General features: G+C 39.0%; 1 protein-coding gene across 10 annotated transcripts in view; it reads right to left on the bottom strand.

Annotated features, from left to right (window-relative positions):
- MBNL2 (muscleblind like splicing regulator 2) overlaps positions 1-19,037 on the bottom strand; it is a 107,098-nt gene that overhangs the window by 69,584 nt on the left and 18,477 nt on the right. The gene's annotated exons all lie outside the window — the stretch shown is intronic.

The raw sequence follows: 19,037 nt of genomic DNA, 5'->3' as shown, positions 1-19,037 counted from the left end.
TCAATCTAATGTGCTCAGTCTCCAAAACAACATATAAGAATCTGTTTCCATTAATTTATCACTTGGCCCTTTAGATTGTGTTACTACATTATAAGTTGTTACTCATTATTTGTTCTTCCTTAGAAATGAGGATGGTAATGTTCTGCTCAGATTTTTTGTCTCCTTCTATTTTCTCAAGGGAAAAAAGCCCCACAAACAAAAAAAATGTCATTCCAAAGTTACAGGGAATAAAACTTTCCATATGGAGACAACAGAGTTAGTTTTCCCGTTAACCTAGAGGCTGTTTCATAAAGGCTTCATGAAAAGGCTCACCGCCAAGCCACCATGCTCTAATGAGTCCTTTCTGATATGAAGAAGTCCTTATCTAAATATTCCTTTGATTTAATTAGCTTTTGTGGACCTCTGCAAATACATTGTTCAGCATCAAAACCTCAGATTTCAATACGGCACTTAAACTATTTGGGGACTATAAAATATCTAGGATATTTTACAGAAAAACAGATCTGAAAATCAAAGGGTTAGATATTTTAAAAAATTTTAACCACTATAACTATATTTTATACATAGACAGTGAAACCATGAACATGATGTTTTCTTCTACTCAGCTTCAAAGGAACACAACTTTTACTTCGCAAATACCAGCCAGAAACAGTTGATGGATTATTTTTGTGCAAGAAAAAAGAAAAGGGGAAGGACTGGAATAAGTGAGATTTTAAAATGCATCAATAAAAATAGTTCTGAAAACACTGTCAGCTTTTCCATATCAGAACAATTACCATCCTGTGCTTGGATTCATCCGTCTTAATTGAAGTCAGTATTGTTAGTAATGTGAGTAAGAATTACTCACACCCAGTTTCGGGACCAGGTCCCAGTTCTGACTTCTAGGTCTTCACATCAAAAGGCTTTTCTACTACTTCGTGATGCTACCAGAAGGGGTTTTACTATGTGACTGATTCTTACACCAGAACTTCCTACTTCTAGCATGAATAAAGGCAATGCAATGGTAATGGCTCAAAAATTCAGTTTCAAGTCCAATGTGCAAAAAGATGGGTCTGGATGACACTTAGATAGCTTTACCCAGTCATAAAGAATAACGAGGTGCAAGAGAAATAGTACATTTTGAAATAATTCTATGCAGTTACGGTATAGTACATAAATTACAGATTCCTCAAATTCAATATTCCATCAATGTTGTCTGACAGCATCAAAGAAGAAAGGGATTAAGCTGAAAACATACAAAGAGGTGAGAAAATACTCATAATTGATGAAAAGGAAAGAGAGGAGGAAAGACAAGAAGAGCCTCTCCACAAGGGCTTGTTGAGCTGATAGCTTGTTGGGCTGATGATTTAGCTGGCTAAATGTAAAAGAGGAAATAGTCTCCCTAGAGCCACACATTCCAATTCAGAAATGTCAGTAATGGTTTTCAGCAAAAGATGTAGGAGACAGACGGAAATTTTGGGAAAAGGGTAAATGTTATACCGCACACTGCTGAAAGTCACAAGTAGTAATACTCTGCAGGGCTGCACACCATAAAATTGACAAAGCTGTTTCTCAAGTAGTAGGTGTTAAGACTGAAAAAAACCAGACACAGCACGCGGCAGCAAAGCAAACTGCACACAGTATAGAAATGGCAGTAGCCATGGTTTTTAAAAAAAGAAGTGCACAGCAGAATCACACACAAGATTTGTGAGACTACAGAAAGAATTAATATCAAAATGCATTTGTGGGGTGGAGGGTAGAAGAGTAAAATACAGTATCATCCTATTTCTTACCCTCATGCTACATGAAGATTTTCTAAAGAAAGGGAAGCATGAGAAGTTTGTCTCAGAAATCCACATCTTGTCAAACATAACAATGCCATCTGGTTTCTCAAGAGTCATCAAGTGCCTTGGGAGTTTCTATCGGTGCAAACCCAGGAGACAGAACTGAGTCTTTTCTGAAGGAGGCCATACCTTCAGCAGGAGTCAAGTGTGCACATGGTGAGGATAGAATAATCTGGAGTGCTTCATTCCTACCACTTACATGACCTACGTGTTCACAACCACATCCTAGGCAGCTGTCATACCTCTTCTGCCCGTCACCTGCACCAGGAGGATGAAGGAAGAGATGCAACCTTGAAAGCCTGAACATGAGGGAAGCAAACAGGGAGAAGGGAAGAGAAAATACAAAACAGGGAATAAAATTATGGGACAAGCCAAGAAAAGTGGAATTCAACATACAAGGAAAGCACTCATGAGAAGGAAAAAATGGGAGAGGAAGGTAGGAAAACTAAATGGCTGGTTGTGAAACAGAAAGGAAGGGAGAGACTTCATAGGAAATGGAAGAAAGATGGAGAAAGGATGTGAACACTGGAGGAGAGAGGGACAAGAAGAAATTTTAGAAGGAAAGCAGATGAGACTGTGGTTACTGGGAAAATCCAGTAGTTTGAGTAAACAGGGAAGTAAATAAGGGAAAAGAACGGAATTTACATAAGAAAATATAACAACAACAACAATAATCCTCAATAAAATGCCTGCAAGGTCACAGGGCATTATTAACGTCATAGTTTACCCTGACCTTGTGTGTTGCAAAACCCATCCATCTGGAGAAAACCAGTGGCTCCAGCAAATGCAAACTCTGCTCTTCTTTCCACTACTTCTAACTGTGACCCAACATACCAGCCAAAGTAAGCTGTCCTCCCGAAACCAATGGCACCTCACCGGCATAAAGCCCTCAGGACTGTCCCTTATCCAGGCAGAAGGGTTTGTTTGGTTCGTGGGTTTTTTTAGCTGTTTTGTTGTTATTATCATTAATGATCCCAACTCAAGACAACACTCCCCACTGTAGCTAAACAAACTATCAAAACTTACAAACTGACAACTGAGCTGCTAAATATACTTACTGAAGATGAAGGCAGTACTCAACATAAGAACAAATTCTTTTTGTCTTTTTACAACTATTATTGTTTATTTTCAGTCTCTCACACAGTTGAATCAATGGAATTAATCAAGAATGCACACTTACAAATGCAGTTTTTCGTATGCTAAGTGTATGAAATTCATGGACATGTATTTGTAAAAGCTATTTAGCTTTGGATCCCTTTTAGGATAAGCATCACTTCCCTTTTGCAGAAAGCTAGCAAGGCCTGGAAGAGTAGGAGGTCTTTGTCATGGTTAAGAAAAAAAGTCCTTTTAATTATTAAACAAGACAAAGCACACAGACACTAGAAAAAGTTCTCAGAGAAATATGGGGCAGCCAGCATTTTTGGAAATTGCAAGTGAATGCAAAGCCCTGCCCTATTACAAACCAGTTGGATCTCTCAGCTGGAAAATAAGAGCTCTTGCTATCTACAAAATATGAGGTGCTTTGGTACAGTAGTTTTATTATGCAGTATCTGTCTAATGGTGAAGCTGAGACTTCCTGGACATGATGTATTCATGCTTCAGTGGATAACAAGTAGTAATGAGCAAAGACATCATCTTCAAAAGTCATCTCTGCAGGTGATGACTTCCTGTAAAGGAGCAGAGTCCTCCACATGGTCTCACCACAGATCTCTAGTGCAACCACTAAGTCCACTCGAAAGGTGTTAAAACAGTTTTACACTTTTCAAGGTTTAAGCACTCTGTATTATTCATCACATTTAAATCTTCAGTAAGAGATGTCAAAACTGGGGGTCAAAATTTGTCCACATGATCCATATATTTTTTCTATAAATATACCAGGAACTCAAGAATTAGAAAGTTAGAAAACCCTCAGTTGTACTTAAAGGGGACTGTACAGTTTGAAGTATATAAACTTTTCTTTCCCAGACAGAAGAGATGTACTAAATATACTTAGCCTTACAAGTTTGATAATTTACAATGCTCTGTTTTAAAAACAAGGAAACAAAAAAAACCTCAAAAAACCCCCTCAAAACCCCAAAGACTCACTACGCTGTGAAAACAAGGTGAGCCTTCTCTAGGTCACCAGCAGGGAGAAACATGTTGACTTACAGACTGCTGCCCAAATTCAGTTAAACACATGAATTCAAGCAGGATAAAACTCACCTTCAGGACCTACCTACAGCCACCAAAACTGACCTGCTGGATATTCTAATGCCAAGAGAATTGGCATTAGAGTTGCCAAGAGTATTGAGAACTCAGTTTTCAAACCCACCATGCATATACTGCCACTCTTCAGAGACAAACTCTTTTCTTAGCCAAATGTGAGATCTTTTTCAGGAAAACCAAGGTCAACTCTCTAACCCCAGGGAACTGGTACTGTATAATTTTAAGCCTTTGACCCAAACCAGGTTGCTGCTACAACTTTTATTCACTTACACATAAACAAGAACTAATGTTGCTTTCTCCCAGAAAATCATGTTCACGGTCTTAAATATCAGATACTTTTTAACAAAGAAACAATAACAATAACCCTTCAGGAGACAGCAGGTACAAAGAATTTCATATTGAAATTCTAAGGTTTGGCTGGAAATTGGAAGCAGCAGAAAACAGGCTCTCTACCCTTAGACAGGGTTAACCATAAGCATCACTAGCTTCACACTTCACAGCACAAGTCCACCAACCAGCAATGTCTTGATCACGTACTACTTTAACTCATATTCTCATGGTGTTCCTGTTTGTTCAGAAAATTAACTGATGTTAAGAAATAATGTTTAGCCACTTCTTTCAGCCTGGACTTACTAGTGATTTTACCTGGTTCTGGGGATGTGGGACGAAACTAACCATCTCCAGATACCTCAGGACATCTGAAAACACAGATTAATCAATGTGCCCCACTCTACTGATGCATCTTCAGACTACTGACAAGAATTTTGTTCCTTCAAAAAGCTGCTGCTTCTTCAGCAGTTGACCTATTTGCAAAGGAAACTTGCTTTGCATTTCACTATGTTCACAGACAAAACCCAGTGGAAAGATTCCCTGCCTAAGTTTGACACATAGGATTGCTTCTGTAACCAGATTAAGTTACGTGTCCTGAACATTCACAATGGAAATACAGATATTTGAAGACTGACAATGACTGAACCCTCACCCTTTGCAGAGATTGAAGAGGCACGGACTCTGCTGGGCAAGCAAAGCCAGTTTATTGTACAAGTTACCAGCATTTTGTAGTTTGGTACTTCTGGGCAAATCCATAGGCTCAAACCCTTTGTTTCGTCTCTGCTTCTTGTTCTTGCCTTGAGTTTTTATCTGTCCCATGGCTTTCGTGGCACCAAGGCTAGAAGGTCTGAACAACTATCAGCTTTCGTCACTCTCTGGCTCCTATCAACCCTTATTCCAGGAAAAGGCATTCAAATCCCACGAAGTCATACCTCTTGTTTGCAGCTCCACAGTGGACTCCACTTTCAAATCATTTAGGACACAGACGTATGTTTAGGAGACACTGGCAGGTGCCTTAGTCCAAAAGATGGTGGAACTTGACTTCTGTTTTTCAACTAAACCTCATTCTAACACTCTTAAATGTCCTTTTTTCCCCCCATTGTTTGTGCTTTAAATAGCATTCAAGGCCTCCAAACAGAAGAGAAGCTGCACACCAAAGGACAGCCTCAACCCCACGAGCGCACTCCACTGTTGCTTTAAATTCCAGCTACTTGCCACTTCCTTGACTCCCCTGTGAAGTTCTCTCTTGAGCTCCCTGAAACTCCCTGCTGAGGAAAGCAAGGCTGCAGCTTAATCCCAGGCTACAGCTAGATCCGTTCTGATCTGCCTCATCGGACGCAGAATAACACAGCAGCATAAAGCCCCCTGCCTCACACGTGCCAGCCAACTCAACAGAGACATGGCCACCTGCTCATGTCCCACTCCCGATGGAGTAAGGAGCAGAGCAGGTAGGACAGGGCACCCCCTGCAGCAGGTCTGGCTCCTCTTTGCAAGCTCCTTTAGCTACAGTGCTGTATGCCCCAGGACATGCTCCCTGTCCCTGGAAAGCAAGGCTGGTTCTCAGGCATCATACGCTAATTTAAGCCTCATTGTACAAGATCCCCCACTAGCCAATACAAAAAGGATCCTACTTCAAAAGATGCTAACATGAATTAAATAAAAAACAAAGTAATTTTACAGACAAATGATGCGACGGTCAGCATGCTTGTTAATCACATTTGAATAAACTACATCTTAAAGAAAGAACATGCAGGAGATTTTCCTGGGGTGGATAGGCTTTTCTCATCCCATCAGCTTTCCAAACTGAGAAACAGGACCAGAAGTGATGCAACACTACAGAGGTATCATTCATGAGTAAGTGCTATGCCAGATTTGTATTCTTCTCCTTAAATCAATTTCTAATATTCATCATTTTTATACGTACTCTTATACTAGGTATCTAGTAAGACTGGACAATGCACAGTAGAGGTTAGTAGTGTCTGCATAGTTATGTAAAAAGACAGCATTAAAACCAGAATCAAGCTTTTAGCTCTTCTCCAAACTATTGTGAAGTCACAAAAAATAAAATTCCCTAAATTCAAGAAACAAGAAAAAACAGGACAGGTTTCCATGAAACATCATCCATTCTTTGATGGCAAAATATGAATGGGAAATCCTTCTGTCACCATAACATTTTTAAGAAAAGCCATTTAATTATAGTGGAGCACAATGAATGCATTTTCTTCTACAAATTTCAAATGAAAGTTACGAACATTTCTTTAATCACTTTCAGGGCTTTTTTTCCACTTTAGATGTTAAGCAGCTCCCACTTGGCATTGAGGAAACCAGTATTGCTCAAATGAGAAAGAAGCCACAACTGCCATATCGGGGAAGCAGCCCACTTGTTTGATCAGATGGCTGGTGGCCAAAAATACTAAAATTCTAATCCTGGGTCTTGTATTAATTCAACATGAACCGAGCTGAAGTCAAAAGTGTCAAGACTTACAAAAGCACCATTATTTATTTTATTTGCTCAACTTGGAGATTAACTATTGCAACATCTCTTTGCCTGTTATACAACCAGCAATGAACACTCGTGAACAGTAATTCAGATGAACACTTTACACAGAGACGATCCTAACCATTTTAGTTAAGCTGACTGAAGTCCAGGGACAGACTAGAAAACACCAGTCTGCTTTATTTAGACTGAGCATGACCTTCAGATCAGTTTTGCTAAATGAGCCATATTTGCCTTGTCACGATCACTAATGTGCCAGGTTCAGGCTTTTTAGTATGTCCCACACTATTTACAGTATGGCAATGAGCTCCTTGTTAAAACCTGCCGGTTCCCTTTGAAGCTGGCTTTACAATTTAATAACACTAATGTCCTCTGTCCCTGGGGAAGTAGGTGAGGAGGAAGGTGTACCACTGACTGTGAAACAACCGACACAGCCTGGGACCTTTTCAGCAACACACTGTACTACTTTGTTAATGGACCATGAAATATTTCTGCTGAACTTCAGGTCTGTGGATGACTACAGCCCACAAGACTCTTTTCTAATATCAAAGTGCTTCGAAGTCATGCTGGAAAACGAATGCTTATGATGCTTCAGTTAAAATGAAATTGTAGAAAAGAGTTTTCTTCTTCTAGCAAACTACTTTTGTTTTTATTCTACTCCTCCTCTCTTGGTTTGTACCTACTCACAGTCTCTAACTTGAACGCTTTCTAAGTCCAAATTAACCTGATTTTATCCTCTAGGTGTATGAATTTCATACACAGAATTCTGTTCCCACCTTGACAAGAGGGCAAAAGCAATTTCTGTTTCTGTGCCTCGGCAAGCAGAGTTAATCATCCCCAGCAGCAATGACGTTACCACTTGGCCTCTTGTGGACACAAATGTTTTGATTTTGGCAGAGTGCAGCACGTAATAGCTATTAATCAAACCCAATTCCCCAGAAAAGGTACCCCAGTGCATCAGGAGCTTCCACTCACACCCAGCTGCAGACATGCATTGTATTTATGGTTTTTTAGGACTGTAAAATATTTATAGAAAAGTGTGCTTATGTACTGAGAAATTTTTATAGACTGACATGATCAAATGACTGTTCTCACCTGCCAAAGGACCGATAACATGCTGTTACACAGGAGCACAATCTAAAAGAGCTCAGGCTGTTGACAATTTTCTATTTTCTCTAGTCCAGTTTTGCACTAAGAAGGCAGAACTCTTGCCGGGGTATTTGTTTATGTGACAAACAGGACCCCTTTGCAATGAAAGACAAGGGTAAGTCTGAATAAACCAAGGACTCTATGTAAATTAATGACAGGTTGAATTCACAAGCTGCGCATGTTTTAAGACTGCCAATAGCATTATTAATTACACATTCCAGCAAATTACCCAGCTCTAGGAAGCTGCATGGCACATCCAAAGCAAGCTCCTGAGGGCAGCAAGAGCACTGTCTAATGCTATTAACTCCAACTGCCTCTTAAGTGCTAAACCCATTCTGCTGAACAGACTTCCTACACAAAATTCAAGGAGCATCACTGTTCTGAGATAAAATACCTGCATTCCTGTGCCATTTTCTCCACCTTTTACCTGAGTACAGGATAACAACACACACAAGGATGACCTCAGCAGATGAGCTGAAGAGTCCATCTTGCCCAAAATGGAGCCTATAACGATGGCTAATACTAGATGTCTTCAGAAGAGTGCAGAACCAGGGCACGCAGAGCGTGATAATTTCCATGAATTTTCTCCCAACAATCTGTAACTGATGTCTTTGTATTTAATAGGTCTCGCTGTATTTTTCTTCCATGGATTTCCTCAATCCCTTTTTAAATGCTGCTCTGTCAGAAATGTCCTTTATAATGTGCATGAAAAGTAGGATACCAAAAGGAAGCCTGACTGGTTCTCACAATTGTTGACAAAAGCATAGGCTCTCAGGAGAGGAACATGGCTATAGAAAGAAGCACTTCAGGACTTCTTTGGAGATTCACAAAAATGTGAAAACCACATTTGCAGCTGGGAGTAAGATGACTGATTACAAAACCCTTCAAGAGCATCTGTGTTGTTCTCTCAGTACCCCTGAACGTGTTAAACTAAAAGCTCCAGCAAAAGTGGAGCTTGGAGAAAAAGACTTTTAAAACCTACCACAAGAGTAAGAAACACCAAGACCTCTTCCTCTGCACCCCAAGCTGCATCCCCTAGGAACACTCCCAGAAGCAGGAATCTTTCTTAGCAATCCAAAGGAGAAGGAAGAAAACCTGAGAGTCTGCCTAGAGGAGCCTAAGCAAGGCCAGACCCAAAGCATTTCACAAGCATCTCAAACGTATTTTGGAAGAAGTGACTTATCACAATGGCAAAGTGCTTTCTGCAGGGAAAAGGAAAAACCTCAATAGTGTCTTTAGTACTCAGCGGTTGCCCAAGCAAGCCTTCATCAGAGTCCGTTTTACCACAAGGATTCAATCCCCTTTCACTCCATTAGCAACGCATATGTAACACACAACACCAGTTTTATTTACTTCCAAAACTACAGAAGTCCTCATGAAGCAGAACATATGCAAGTGCTTTACTGCTTAAATATCTCACAGGACATACTGCAAAGCCTGATCAGGCATCTATGCCAGAATACTTCATATCTTACAGCAGTTAAAAAGACGGAACAGCAACCTAACTTTAAAGTCACCTATAGAATAGCAGATAGTTAACAAGTACCTTCAAAGATTATTTATTTTCGTATTTTTTTTTAATTGTGTTTTTATATTAGCATTCAGAGAGCAGCTGAAATCTCCCACTAAAAAGCTATTTTTTCAAAAATCCTTCCCAGCTAAGAAGAAACCAGAAATGGGGGGTTTGGCATGGTCTTGAAGAAAAAAAGGCAGCATTTAACAGGTTATTGGTCTCTTTTGAAGGTAGGTTGCCTTTTTGTGTTGTAAACAGAGATGGCTTCCTGCCTGATTATCTTTGGTCCTCCAAGGTGAATAAAGAAAATATTTAATCACTTTCCATGTGGAGATGGCAGTAAGAAAACTTATTTTCAAAATTCATGCATTTGTCCACAAGAAAAAACAAACAACAAAAAACCCTACACAAACCCAACATTTAAAACTTTAAAGGCTACCTGTGTTGCATTTGACAATACACAATGAAAGCTCATTCTTTCTGGAATAAAATTAATTTGCATTTAGTGAACCACTATTCAGTTGTCAAATAGTTATCACAAGTTCAAGAAAGAGAATGCTTTTCCTCTAAAACTGTTTTTGCAACTGGTGGCAGAGAAGCAAAGAAGAGCTTTTCTCATATGACTGGCAACTTCTGGTGAATGTCTGTTTTTGTGGAAATCTTGAATACTTCTATGTAATCCTGAGGCAAATAATGGAGTTACAACTAGAAGGAGTGCACAATAACTGTCTGCAGACATTGCCTACCAAGTAAACACTTTTTTTTTTCCCTGAGCTCCAGGATGACGAATTTTGGGTTTGGTGTGCAGTACTGCCACTGACCTTCCTTTTTGCTTGAGCACCAATTAAGAAGCACTGACCCAATAAAAATGGGTCATATTGATCTGTTGTTTTGATTTGTGTAATGTCTCCCTCAGTCCAAAAACTCACCACCCATTGCCACTTGAAGAAAGTTACTTTTTTTTTTTTTTTTTAACTTTATAACTAACAGGAGATAAAGTACTTAAACACAAGCTACACAGAAATAAATATGGAAAGTTTATTGGACCACAGTAAGGACATTGGATGAGTTTATACTCATTTTTCTGCCATGTGTATAGTTAATTTGTCTATAACAATAAAAAGGGGATATAAACTACATTCAGATTTCTGTAAAGAAAAAAACCTCAAACCACAACAAAAAACTCCAGCCAGTATCTTTGAAAAGCAACTAAAGTATATAGTCTTTGTTTTAATTTCTCTTAGCTTAAAAGTTGAAAAGGGAATGGATTCAGGCAGCCATACTGACAGGTTAGGAAATGTTAGTCTATGTCCCAGAGCCAGGCACGTCCCTACCTTAAATAAAAAATTTTTCTCAATATTCAAATTACAATCTCTATTTTAACTCAGCTATTTATTGTGAAAAGAGAGCAGTAGGAATAAAAAGACTTTAAAACGTTGAAAAATCAAGAGCTTTCATCCTTTGACACAACAAATTACAATGTTTTACAGTGAAAACCGAACACATTTCCTCTAAATGGTTTGACACAGCCCTTTTCCAGACCTTTTTCTACTATCTCTGCTTGCCTGTAACTGCAGAGATTTCTTCGTCCTCCTGGGAATGGCAGAACAGGTAAGCACAGCCTGGCATTCACCAGCACTTCCAAAGCAGTGGAGACTCTTCTGACAACTGAGCACAAGCAACTGGCTTTTGGCAAGTGACCGTTTCCTGCTCACATTGCAGTGGAAAATTTGGACTGGTTAAAGTAAGTCTTGACATTTTTGTCCTTTTCAGAAGCTTAATTCATTTGTTGTAGTTCAAGTTTAGTGCCAGAAGGATATTTAAAGACACACTTTACAGTATGTATTGCCTTGCATAACTTCTGTGTTAAATCATAATTCAAGAGCTTCCTTTAACCATGCACAAATATCACCTCAATATACAACGCTATATTTGAAATACAATGTCAAAATTTCTGTGTTACAAAGTGAATAAATTGCAAAAAAAGAAAAAAATAAATTGGATGCAGTCAAGTAAGTAACATCATTAACACCACTCAGAGATAAAAAAAGCTATATAAACATAAGAAGTGGACTGCTGCTGTTATGCTTACACACATTTCTATTCCAAAAACAACTTTTAAAAAATGACTTAAATGTGTGTTTTGAATGTGCCTCATTTTAGTGCAATATTTCACTGAAGATTTATAAATGATAAGAGATTTTATAACTTCTAACCTTCCACCTATCCACACTCTGGCCCCTGACACCTGGTAGGAATTCCCTCCATTTCATACAACATTTCCAGGATAAAACAGGTGAGACATAAAATCAAACCAGACCAGAAAATAAAACCCAAACCAAAATAAAAAAATAAATTAATGAACCACCTTGCTCGCAGTCAAAGTTATGCCCTCCAGTAATCCTCTCCAACTTTACGGGCTGCAAAGTTTACACTACCAATATTTGGCTTTGACAGAGATATCCACTTTATTACAATGCATAGATTCTAGAAATCCTGAAAACCTACTTGAATGGCTCTTCTCCACATTTATTCTTCTGCTCATCAACAGTAGCAACCATGGTACCACGTTATAGCAACTGAACAGGACTGTCCACTACAAAAAACCAACTAAACAAACAAAACCAAAACCAAACCACAACAAACAAACAACAAAAACAAAACAACAAAAAAAAAAACCATCAAAAAAACCCCACATCACACAAACAAAAAATCCCCACAAAACCAAAAAAAAAACCCAAACCAAACCAAACCCATCCCCCCGCCCAAAAAACCCCAAAAAACCTTGAAAAAGCCTCCAAACCCCCAAAAAATTATACCCTGAAAAGACAGAAAAGAGAGACAACAAAGATGCAGTGGTATTCTAGCTCTATGCTTTCTTACAGAAAAAGATCACTTAACTTACATAATGGGGGCTGTAAATTTAATTATGGTTCTCTAAAGTTGAATGGAAATCCAGAATTTAAGGTCCCATGTTTTTGCACCAGTTGAACAAAGTCCATCAGGAAAACAATTAAAGAATAATCCTGCATGATGTAACCTAAATTTCCTAACTGCAAAACTGGAGTCAATATAGCCACACTAATAAAACAAAATACTATTTTGAAATCAGAAAAGTAGAAACCCCTCCACCAATTTTAAAGTCCTATTTCAGGAAAATCATTTTTATCTTCCAGTGAAGCACTTCAAAGATTATAATCATCACATTTACCTTTCCCCTAACTCAAAAGTATGCTGATGTTTTGGTGACTGGAGACGCAGATGGGTGAGATACAGGTGGTTAACTTCACCAAAGCAGAATATTACTATCAGTCTGTTTTAATTTCATTTCTCTTGAAGAAAAAAAAAAAACCCAACAACAAAAAACCCCCAAACCACCACCACCTCATCCTGATTCCTATTAGAAGAATCTTCAATTTTAGGGACCCACTACAGAACCCTACTGCAGCACAGCTCTCTTCCCCATTTCACTGGACGTCTGAAAACATCAAGTGCATTTCATAAAACCTTATCACCTACAAGTACATTTACAAGCAACTGTCAGTTTTTATTAAGGAGTACAATTCTGACAATGGTAGGGAAGAGCTAGGAAATACAAATCCTAAAAGCTCAAAACTAAGAAAAATGAAAACAAATGAATCATCTCATCTTTGTAACCTGATGATTTTTGTGGAACCCAGTTATCATGATGACTTAGGCCTTATGGACGTTAAAAGAAATTTAATTTAAAAGAGCAGTTAAAGTGCTAAGCATTTGCAGACAGTATGAAGACTAAAGTCAGAGCAGAAGTTCGCAACAAACTTACAAGATTAAATATCATGTTTTACTTCTAATAATATACTGTAATTTTCATAATTAGGTCTGCGAAAAGAGTTTCCTTCTCTGCTTTGCAACAATACCCATAAACAATAAGAGAGTTTGCAGTTAACGTAAAATTTTTGCAAAGTCATACCTGAAGCCAACTGTGAAGAGTTACAAAAGGATCTCATGATAACGAGTTCACTGGGTGATAAGATGACATCAGTTTAACATAAAGATAGGCAAAATAATGCAGATGAGGAAAAAAACAGACAAATAATGAATAGTAAACACACAGCACTAGGTTCCAACAAGACACTGCTACAGAGGAAAGATCATGTGGACATTACAGGCAATTCAACAAAGACTTCTGCAAAATATTCAGCAGCTGATGGGAGCATAAAACAAGCAGAACATTTTGCACTATCAAAGGAAAACAAAAAAGAATTAAACTACTGTGTATAGTCATAGAGCATGTAACTCTGGAATGATGAAAGAGTAAAAGAACAGTAACAGCACCATCAGCACTGTGGAAAGGCTTACATGTACAAAGAGGCAACAGCAAGGCTTTTGACAACAGAAAGAATACGAAATTCATATAGACTGATGATGAGGACCACCAGATTTTGACTAGGAGGCAGAGAATGCTCAGTCATTTACCAGTGCCATGGAAAAGACAACTATTTTTGCACACAGCAAACAGCACAAGGGTGAAGTTAAATGGCAGGTGATGCGCTGAAGGTCAAAAATACCAACAAGTTTAAAAATAGCTTTTCACTTAAAAATCAGATTATTTAAATAGTCCTCAGAATCAACAATGGCTACTACAGTTGGGAAGGAAAGCCCTCCTCAAAAAGCTTCTCACCCCTGGTAGCTCAAGCCATGTGCCAGTCCAAGGCACTGGTGTCTTCAGCTTATCCTTCTGCCTTTTTCATTTTTGGATGACAGCTCCTTACAAGAGGCCTAGCTCTGTAACCAAGACTGGCTATAAATCCATAGGGACACAGTGATCCTCAAGCCCTACCGCAAGAAACTCAACACTTTCATCTCCTATTTCAAACAAATGGATTTCAGAGATGACAGACTCATCCCACCTAGCTTTTGAGTACTTAAATGAGTCACTGGTGATCAAAAAGCACTATCTCCTTTACCCTCCTTGTGCCAAAAGGGAGACAGGCACCTGGGGTCACCATGAAGCCACCAACCTAACTGGACAGACACACGCCTACAAGGACTGGCAGATGGACTGTGCCACTGGCTCTGCACTCCAGAGGAAAGATTTACCACCTTGAGAGAGCAAACAAACCCAAGCACAAACACATTTGCTCTCCAGCCCTATTCTCTCCCCTTTCAGTTGTGTCCTCCTCCTCAAGAAACCGTGGAAAGAACCTGGGACAGAACCAGAGTGAAGAACCAAGAGAGATGAGAGGGACTGCATCCCTCGTGCCCCACAGAAGTGTCCAACCACTTCCAGCTCTGCAGATGAGGTCCAGGTCCAGGATACAGATTCAGTTCCAAGTATTGCTCTCCAGCTCCTCCCACCAAGAGGGAAGTCGTGGCTTCTTACAACTTAGGACCTTTTGCACCAAGGATTAAGCTGAAGGCTTGTTCCCCGCTGGCGTTTCCACTTCAAAGAGCTGCTACTGTGGATACTAAAGCCTTTGAAAGTGGCCTCACTGCACAGTCCTGAGCATTAAATGAGCTCTTTAAAAAAAAAAAGGGGGGGGGGAAAGTGGAAAGTGCACTGGCTTTATAAACACGTCAGTGGGACCACTTTTCAAGCCTTTCATGCCTTCTCCAATGTGACAGAGAATATCTTATGAGTTTTTAGTCACCACCCAAACTCCCTTAAAATTATGGCAATAAAGCAATCCATCCCCAAAGTGTTTCCGAGCATTAGCAGAGGGCAACTAAAATACACAAGGGAATTGTAAAAAAAATACACACGAAGCAAGAAAGTTTTTAAAGACAAGCACTAGACTCCAGGACAGCGGCGCGCCGTGCTGCCAGAGCATGTTCAGCATGCCAATAAGGACTGCAGCACTGCAATCCCCAGCACCAGCAGCCCACGCACCGACGTCCTCCTCTGCAAAAGCCTCCTGCCAGCTGGAGAAGGTGCCCCAGGCCACACCACTTTTTGGCTACAGAGTGAGGAGACGAAGGTGGGAAAGCTGGCGTTGTTCTTCTCATGGCAGAGAGAGGCTGCAGAGGGGATGCTGTGCCACAGGTGAACACAGCCATCAGAGAAATCCCTTATGTGTTATCACAGCCTTTTAAGTAAATAAGAGCGAGGCAGTGCTGAAGTCCTGAATCATTAACTGGGTGCAGAGGTATGGTCCTGCCAGCAGCAAGCCTGCCTGTCCGGCCAGGGGCACAGCCAGAGGGGTCTGCTGACAAACCAGTGCAGCTCTAGGCTTGAAATACGCATTTAGCTGCTGATAACAGCACTGCAGACAGTCTGAAAAGTGGAAGGAAATAGGCAAAAGAGATACAAATGGACTAAAACATGGCTTTGCTGTCCTACGAGACAGCCACTTTCCCCACCTCAACATTAGCAGGAGTGTCCCACAGAGAGCTGCCAAAGGAGACTGTGAAGGCACAAGCCTGACATGCTGAAACCCAGCATTGAAAGATCATCCTTCTGAGCAATGGAAAATAATGGAAACCTTGTCACTTGGAAATTGTAGGTTAGTTTTAGACTAAGTTCAAAACACTGCCCATGACACCCATAAAGTGCAAAAATCATGACAGATTCTGAAAACTAGGGGCTGGGGGACTGAGCCATTCAGCGTACCTGAAGCATATATAACAGAGCATTAGGGGAAGAAAAAAACAAAACGAGCACAAAATTCCTCAGAAACTCAAGTCAAAAAGTATTCAGTCTGGACAGGAGAGAACACGAGAGGGTTAATAAACCAAAAAATTATTTACCAGGCCTCTGTGAAGTGATCATACACAAAAAACATACTGAGAAGCTGCCTTCAGAATTCCCACCAAAAAAAAAAGAAAAAGGCATTCCTAACCAAATCCTAGCTTTCTCCTTCCATAAAACTGCCATGGGAAAACATTTCTGCATTTTTCCTTACTTGTACTCTCTGATTCTGCCGACTGTCAGAGGTGCTATACTCCCTGCAGGAGAGAAGATTTTACAGCTCATGAACCTCCAGACTTACCTTGTCTCTATTTATGAGTTCAGCAATGCATGATACCCAGATTGTCCCAAAATGTTTATCATCCACTCAGAAACTGATGAAAAAAATCATTGATCTAAAATGAAAAAATTAATAGAGTCTGATATGAACCATCTGCTCCTATTTCTTAATCCACTTCTTTATGCAACAACTGTATCACTTAATCCCTCCCACTGTCTTTATTAGCTATTGTTTTTGTAGTACAAAAATCACGAAGATGGAAAATTATATTTTTATGAGTGTGTGTGTATATTATGTATGTCTGTATATGTTTGTGGACATATATCTAGGGACGAAAAAGGAGGGAGAAAAAAAGAAAGAAAAAAAAGAAAATACTAAGAAGAGTGTGAACCTCTGTGTTTTATCAATTTGTTTACAGCTGAGCTCTTCTAACTGGCAAAGGTTCAGGTATCACAAGCCCACCGGGTCCTTTGCCAGACTTACGACTCCAGGAATCCGACAAGTCTTCTGCAGAAGCAGCAAACTGCACACTGGCAGTTCTCAACAGCTTTAGTATTCATCAGTAGCACAAAGAGTCCCCTACATAATTAGTATTTCTTTGTGTTAGTTATAAGGATTTTGCATACAATCCCCTGTTAGGTATGCTCTTCAATCTTCACAGCCCCAGACTTTTCCCTTTTTAGCATGCCCGAAATACTGAACTAAGAACTTGACATCGCCAGCATTATCGGAGAGAGAGCTCGGCGTTTTAACGGCCCTGTTACAAAAGAATAATAAAAAATTGTGGCCATTAGGAAGTTGGCAGATTCTAGAAAGGGGCTGCATAACTTCTTTCTCCTCATGCACCCTCTACTCCAAATAGAGCCAGAAAGTTTGGTTTTAAAATAAGGCTTTTTAAAAAGAAGACTCTGTATATCAATAATCAACAACTGTCACTGCATTTGCTAATAATGTATAAGGAGATTAGTTTAATTAGTCAAACAGTTAATACTGCTATTATTTGAACTAGTTTTCAGCACTGACACTCTTGAAATGAGTTTTATTTTCCTCAGGCTATAATTTCAGCCTGTTTACAGACCAGTTACATAGCACTGGTGCACATTAGTTAACCATAATACATTGTATTACACATTTCAAATTAGCTTCACCATCAAAGGTTTTAAAAAGAAAATACAGACTATCAAATTTTAAAACAAGTGATTTAGCTTGCTTTTGCTAAACTTTTGTAATGGCCATATTCATAAAAAGAGGGAAAAAATAATCTGACTTAAAAAAAAGTGTTTCTTCCCCAGAAGAGAAAAAACAATCCTTGAAGTCAGAAATTTCTAGTAACATTAGGAAGCACGGTATCACTAATAGCTATCATGTAAAATTTAAGTATTAGCAATGTGTTAAAACTTTATGCAAAATAATTAAAAAGTAATTTCAATTAAACACTAAGTCTTTTTCTCATCTCTTAATATTATAAAAACTGAATATTTCACAGAGCTTTTACAAATAAACCTAGTACGGATTATTTCTGACATACTTCTGAGCAACAGAGAAGAAGATTCATTCACAGCAGTGGTGATACCCGAGTGCCTGAAATCCCACGCAACATTAAGAGGCATTTTTCTTGCTCAGGAAAAAAAAAAATTAAAAATGATAGCACATAATTATCTCACATTTCTGTAAAATGTACACTTACAAATGAAGAAGTTGATTCGCCTTTAAAAATGCTCTATTGTCAAGAACTGTACTTCAGGACCTCTAACTCATTAGAAAATTCTACCTTCAGAAAATAAAGAGAGTAATTCTAAACAAAGTAATTATTCCTTGAAAACAGACGGACTGCACACTGTAAGGTTACCACACTAATAGCTCTGATGAAATACACAGAGCAATTAAGCAGAAAAGATACTACTAAATGAAAAGCGGCACCAGAATCTGGTCCAAAATACTTTTAGTACCAACTGTTTACATAATAAATGTAAATACAGAATATTTAGTATCATCTCTACTCTCCAAGATGAAGGTTCATTTACCTAAGCATATAAAGTAGTAGCATATATGCACCTTGACCAGGAAATAATTTTTTAAATCCTTTTGTCATTTGATTGTCTGTCAGTAGTTTGACACAAACTACTTGACTAAGGGATGAATGCAAATTTTCACTTTGGTAGTCAGGCATAACAAGGATAACTCTATATATTGTGATCTTCAAGGTATGGAAGCCAGACACTGAAATTACCTGAAAGTAAGAGACTGTCTCTAAACAGGAGACTGAAAAGTTTTTTCTGAAAGCTGTGCAGGAAAATAGCTTTACTTGCAAAAACTAAATACTCGTCTCATATTTTATAGCTTGAAAAAGCTTACTTTACTTGCTTCTAATTGTCAGTCTTTGCCTCACATGCTTAACACAGTCTCCACACAAACAACATATTTAAGCATCAATAGTGATAGAGAGTTAAACATACATATCCATACCCTATGGATTTGTAATAATAACACTCTACATGTGTTTCATTTGTTAGCAGAGCTTGAAATTCTCAGAAGAGACAAGGTTGATTTTATGTAGAAGACTGTAGCAT

Source organism: Corvus moneduloides, chromosome 2 (genome assembly GCF_009650955.1).
Source record: "Corvus moneduloides isolate bCorMon1 chromosome 2, bCorMon1.pri, whole genome shotgun sequence".
Lineage (NCBI taxonomy): Eukaryota > Metazoa > Chordata > Aves > Passeriformes > Corvidae > Corvus > Corvus moneduloides.
The sequence above is the reverse complement of the archived record's forward strand: the minus strand, read 5'-3'. Positions and strand labels throughout refer to the sequence as shown.